Source organism: Sceloporus occidentalis, unplaced genomic scaffold (genome assembly GCF_023333645.1).
Source record: "Sceloporus occidentalis isolate IW3139 unplaced genomic scaffold, rSceOcc1.0.p SCAF_8, whole genome shotgun sequence".
Taxonomy (NCBI): Eukaryota; Metazoa; Chordata; class Lepidosauria; order Squamata; family Phrynosomatidae; genus Sceloporus; species Sceloporus occidentalis.
The window spans coordinates 29,560,020-29,566,400 of record NW_028316988.1 but is presented as its reverse complement, the minus strand read 5'-3'; the positions used below and the strand labels follow the sequence as shown (position 1 = coordinate 29,566,400).

The following is a 6,381-nucleotide window of genomic DNA, read 5'->3' as shown; positions in this document are numbered from 1 at the left end:
CCAGATCCAGGGAGGAATGGCTCCCAGGGAGATCCCCACATGGCCCTGCGGCCCAGGCCTCCTTGACAGCAGAAATGCCCGAGTCTCAAAAGGTGAGGCAGCCCCTAATGCTCCAGGTCTGCTCCTCCTGCCTCCCCTTGAGTCGGAAAAACCACACACGGGCCTGGCTCCCTACGCAACGGGAGAAGAATAAAAGGAGACAGCGTTTCTTAAAAAGCCCAACATGTTCCAGCCTTGTCACTGTCACTTCTTCAGGGGCTATAATAAAATGAATAACAGTGAATTAATTATAGTTGTATTATTGGGAAAACACATACATCAGCATTGTAAAAATATAAAATAAAAATAGTTTGAAGGCTTGGCTGGATGCTCTGATAGTGCTGCTCTGTTGGATTGGGTCCAGTGAGCCAGGGCTGCTCAAGGGAAGAGAAGGCCCATGGGGGCCCCAGGGGCTACTCACATCCAAGTTGAAGTTGCTGACCAGAAATTTAAGCAGCGTCGTGGCTGACTCAACCGCATTCTCCCGCACGTGATTTACCTCCCATTCTATCCATGGTTCCATCAGCTATAAAACAAAGAGCAAACCTGTCTGGACAGTCGGGAACTAGTTGCCCTGGGAGGCCCCAAGCAGACCACGACCCTCCTCAGCTGAACTCCTGCCAAGCTCACATGTCTCCACATGGATGTAGCTTACACCCAAATGAAAGAGCACCTGAGACGTTACTCTGCACGTCATGCAAGTGGCTGATGAAGCAGCCTGGATCAACAGGATCGGGGATGGCATGCCTGGGACCTCTTTCTGCCCCCAGATCCCTTCAACTACCCTTTTCCTTTTGCAGTTTCCAGAAAGGAACACCTCCTGCCCCTTCTTCATGCTCACCTCCAACATGAGCACCAGGTCAAACTTGTTTAGATCTTTTAACAACAATCTCTGAAGCATCCATTTGAACGCATCCATAGTCTGGCAGTATAGGGCCTGAAGCAGAGAGAGGCAGCCAGGCTCAGCATCCCTCAGCCAGAAGAGGGGCTGGAGAGTCTGGGCCAGGTGAGGAGGTGAAGAGGAAGGCAGCACAAAGGCTCGGCCAGGCCTCACTCACCTGCCCAATCCCCAGCCCTTCTGCTAGCGCACAGCACACAGCCCCATAGCCGAGATATGGCTGAGTGAGAGTCCAGGAGGAGGAGAAGGAGGAGGGTACATCATCACTGGAGATCTGAAGAGACCACAAGGGCCATCTAGTCCAACCCCATTCTGCCATGCAGGAAATCCCAGTCAAAACAACCCCGACAGATGGCCATCCAGCCTCTGCTTAAAGACCTCCAAAGACAGACTCCACCAAACTCCGAGGGATGAGTGTGTTCAACTGTTGTACAGCATTTACTGTCAGGAAGTTCTTCCTAATGCTGAGGTGGAATCTCTTTTCCTGTAGCTTGCATCCATTGCTCTGGGTCCTGTTCTCTGGAGCAGCAGAAAACAAGCTTGCTCCCTCCTCAATATGACATCGCTTCAAATATTTGAACAGGGCTATCATATCACCTCTTAACCTTCTTTTCTCCAGGCTAAACATCCCCAGCTCCCTAAGTCGTTCCTCATAGGGCATGGTTTCCAGACTCTTCATCATTTTAGTCGTCCTCCTTTGGACACATGGCTCCAGTTTTTCAACATCCTTTTTGAATTGTGGGGCCCGGAACTGGACACAATATTCTAGGTGCGGCCTGACCAAAGCAGAATACAGTGGCACTATTACTTCTCTTGATTTAGACACTATACATCTATTGATGCAACCTAAAATTGCATTGGCCTTGTTAGCTTGGAGGTCTTTCCTTGGAGGTCTTTAAACAGAGGCTGGATGGCCATTGTAGTGTATGCTTTGATTGAGAGTTCCTGCGTGGTAGAATGGGGTTGGACGGGATGATGCTTGTGGCTGCTTCCAACTCTGCAATTCTATAATTCTATGAACTACGAACATGCTTTTTACAAAACTATGTTGTGAAAGGCAACTCTGGCCTTGGGAGGGATGCCTGAGGCGAAGGGCTCACTTTGGCACTGTCCTCGTTCAAGCTGTCAAGCAGGTCCAGATTAAAGATGCTGCGGACGGCGGCATGGAGGAAGCGGGACTTTCTCTCTGGCTCCAGGGGAGGCTTCAGTTTGCTGCCAAAAGAGGAGAAGCCCACCGAGGTGGGGACGGGGTGACTGGGGGAAGTCAGCCATGGCAGCAGCAGTGAGACCCCATGTCACCAGCCTCCCACCCGGGCCAGAAGAGACCTTTCCTTCCCTTGCCTCTCCTTACAGGTGACGCAGGCAAATCCATTCTGGTTCTGCTTTAGGACTTCTCCAGAGTCCCTTCAGGATAAACTGTTCTTGTTCTCCTGGTCACCTGTTCATCTTGCCCTCCTGTGCCTTTGGCCATTTTTGTCCTTTCATCCCCTCTCAGGAGAGTTGGGGAAGGATGGCTGTGCTCCCCGCTTTGGGATGCTTATAACCCTTGGCTCCGGCTGCCTGTTGTGCGGAGCGTGTGTGCAGGACTCCAGGAAGAAGCCCCAACTGATCTCTCCCCAAGAGGATCCCACCCATCCGGAGCGGGCCTTTTTGCCTCCCTCCCGGCGACCCCCATCATGCGCAGTACCTGAGCTCTGTGATGATGAGCATTGCGTCCGGGCATATCCTGTCATCCAGTGTGCAGCTGGGTTCTTCTTCTAGCACAAACTGCCAGGCAACACAGAAACAGAGGAGACGTGAGCAGGGCCCATGGGGCATCATCTTGTGCGTGCCACGGTCACCCTGGTGCCAGGTGAGGCTGGGCAGGTGCTCCCACCAGCCTCTAAGTGGCAGGTGCTGGAAGGTTCCCTTCAAAGGAGGTATGGGCTCCTCCAGCCCTCAATGTTCATCTGTATGCATCTCACTGGCAGACTACATGGCCTCCAAGATAGGCACTGCTCCTTCCTTCCTTCCTTCCTTCCTTCCTTCCTTCCTTCCTCCCTTCCTTCCTTCCCTCCCTCCCTCCCTCCCTCCTTCCTTCCTTCCTTCCTTCCTGTATCTTAAGGAGATTCTGCTTCTGAGGACATGCACTTCCTTCTCGCCCTCAGACCCAAAAGTGGGCAAGGGGTCTGTAGTTTAGTATTAGCAGCAGAGCTGAGCTTGAGAAAGATGGGCCAAAAGGAATGTTTGGAGGCCAGGTGGGGGGCATCATAGTTGCCCCCTTCACCCCCCAAGGTCCATCTGTCTGTCCGTCCGTCTTTCCTTCCTGCCTGCCTGCCTGTCACTGCCTCAGGTTGTTCAGGCATTTTCTCAGAGAAAAGACAGAGCCCACCTGGGCCACAGACAGAGGAACGCTGGAGGTGTGTTGAAAAACAAAGTCCCTTCTCCCGTGGGCACATTTGTGCTGGAAGGGGTTCGATTGCCCTACTCTGATGGCTCCCAAGGAGGGCTTTCTAGTTCTCTCTTGGCCTAAGAAGTGCTTTACCCTGGAAGGCAGCCTAAGGGGGAGTCAGCCTCACAAGGGGCAGCCTTGGAAGCCTTTCCTTCCATAAACTTACCCACCTGCCCACCCTTCCGCCCTGTGAGGTGGCTCAGGGACCATCCAAGATACTCTGGAGGAGCCGTGGCTGAGCTTGTTTGGCCAAGCGGTGGGAATGGCCAGCTCTCCCCGCCTCCTTGATGCCAACCCTTGGTCACTCGATCCCAGCCGGACAGCCTGCCACTTGAACCTCTCCTCTCCAGTCCCCCCTGTATGCCCAGCACAAGCAGAGACAACTTACAGTCAGGCAATCCACCAGCGGCCCTTTCATGAGCAGCTCAAGGCTTTGGGCTTTGCCTGTGACAACAATAGCCTCCAGAAGCATCAGGACAACCACCAGGAAGGTCCTCTTCAGGTTCTTGTCCTAAACCCAACCCAGAGGAGAGAAGGAGTCGTGAGAACAACCCCCGTGCCCCGGACGCAGCTCTTCCTCAACCGCCTATTTCCGTGGACCTGCCTGGGGTCAGCTGTCTCTCATTAACAGTAGCCAAGGATAGCTTAAAAAATACTGGCCAGAGTAAATCCCGGTGGGACTGGGGACGGAGGGACGGTGGGGACGGAGCCCCTCATGCTCAAGGGTCACACCGGGAGGCAAAAGTATTCCAGCCAAGTCTTTTGTCTTTCCAAAATCTACCCATAAACACCCCTCTTGTTCCCTCTGAGAAAGAAATAAACCCTGGCAGCTTTAGGGATGACCTCCACAAGCTAAGGGCATGGGTCCTCTTTGGGAGCAAGGAAGGTCTGGGGGTCAACTACAGGGGTCCCTCAGGGCAAAGGCCCAAAGGCTGAACATACCAGTGGACTGGCCCCGAGGACTGTAATCATTTTGGACGCGATTGCATCTGTCACTGGCAGCACCTGTTCTCCGATACTCAGGGCCACATGCCCATAACAAAAGAGTAGCGTGCCCAATAGTAGGCCCTGTGGGAAAAGACAGACCATGTAGCTGAGAGCCTGCAGGAGCTAACAAGGCATTGAGGCCTATTCCTCTGTTTGTAGCTTGATGCTGCCTACTCATTCCTGTACTACTATCTCTTGACTTATTCTGTGCTGCATTTCCCCTATCTTGTCCTCTGCTCCATTATCTTCAGGTTGAGCACCCTTTGCCTTTTCTGAGAAGACTGAGGCAAAGAAGATGTTGAGTAGTTCTGCCTTTTCTCTGTCCCCTATTATTAGCATTTTGCCATCTTCTCCGTGTAGTGGCCCTTCCAGCAAATATCAGGATAGTTGAAGTCACCCATCACCACTACATCTCTCCTTTCTGAGTGTGTGGTCATGTGTTCTAGAAAGGCATCATCCAATTCCTCCATTTGACTTGGGGGTCTGGAGTAGACTCCCACAATAACATCCCTGTTGTTTTTGTCCCCTTTAATTCAGCTTAACTGGGTCTATAGTTGTCTACTAGCTCCTTCCGGAGGCAAGTCTCTGACTCACTTCCTCTGAGCAAAAGTCCCCACAAGCCCCTTAAGGAAGAAAGTGAAAAGAAAAAGTGAAACATTAAAGGAGAGCCCCTCCAACACTGTTCCCAGGTCACCTTCTCCTCTGCACTCCAAAACAGGAGAAGGGCAATGGCTAGGAGTTAAAGTGATGGAGGTGAGACGAAGAGGACCTGAGAAGCAAATCCAGCAAAGTGATTGCTTCAGAGGGAGGGAAGGATGCATTTCCAAAATCATACCTGGATGTCGTCCTCCTTGTTCTCCAGTGCTTTCTCACTGAAGTCCTCCAATACTTTGAGAACATCTTGAAGGTGCCGAGTGGCTGCAAGTCCAAGAGCAGACGCTATCCCCTAGGAAGAACCAGGCAAATGAGACGTGAGGCTCGACTCTGTTTCCCTCTGGTTAAAGGTCAAGGGCATGATCCCCATTTGGAGAAAGGGACCCACATCTTTCACCTAGGGATGGGACAGCCTCTCCCTCCAGTAACATCTCATCTGGATCATCTCATCCTTGAAAAGAAAAGAATGGAAGGAACTCCTTTGGACAGAGAAAAAGCAGAACTGTGAAACCGGAGGCTTTCATGGCCGTTGTCTGTAGTTTTCAGTGGGTTTTCTGGGCTGTGTGGCTGTGTTTTGGAAGAATTTAGCCTTGATATTTCACCTGCATCTGTGGCTGGCATCTTCAGAGCCAGCTGTGGGCAGGTCTATATAGGGACTACTAAAGGCAGCATCCAAACACAAATCCAAGAATATGAGAGACACTGCAGACTGAGCTATTGGCAGCAGCAGAACACATCATAAACCAACCTGGGCATAGAATGCTATTTGGAAACACTGAAATTCTGGACCATGCCAACAACTCCCAGGTCAGAATGCATAGAGAGGCCATTGAAAACCACAAACACCTGGACAACTTCAACAGGAGAGAAGAAACACTGGAAGTAAGCAAAGTCTGGCTACCAGTCCTGAAGAACACCAAAATCAAGACTCAGTCTAGGCAAATGAAAACCATCCAGGGCCAGGAGGGTTAGACTGGATGGCCTTTGGGGTCTCTTCCAAGACTTGTAATTCTATTATCCCCATGGATAAATATTCCCTATCAGCAAGTATGGTTTCTCTGTGGACAAGTACTGGCATTTGTCTTACTACGTCCATCCTTCACGTCTTGTTGGTTTTGTTTCCCGGCCATGGCGGTGGTGGAAGGAGGCGGAGAAAGAAGCAAACTCTCGTTTCTGAGGCTCTGGCGCATAGGTCCTGGAGTAATAGATTCAAACAACTGGAAAAGATATTCCACCTAAAACATTATGAAGAACCTTCTGACAATAAGAGCGGTTTGACAGTGAAAGATGCTGCTCCTTTGGAAGTGGAAGACACTGCTGGCTTGGAGAGTGGTGGTTTCTCCTTCTTTGGAGGTTTTTAAACAAAGCTGGA

The 6,381-nt window shown here is 51.2% G+C and overlaps 1 long non-coding RNA gene across 1 annotated transcript; it reads right to left on the bottom strand.

Moving 5' to 3' along the window:
- Positions 1–3,824: 3,824 nt before the first annotated feature.
- LOC149308479 (uncharacterized) lies at positions 3,825–5,297 on the bottom strand. The gene is made up of 3 exons (XR_016282178.1): positions 5,191–5,297; positions 4,311–4,436; positions 3,825–3,879 (listed from the first exon to the last, which is right to left on the bottom strand). It is a non-coding gene; the product is annotated as an uncharacterized LOC149308479 (long non-coding RNA).
- Between the last annotated feature and the right edge of the window lie 1,084 nt (positions 5,298–6,381).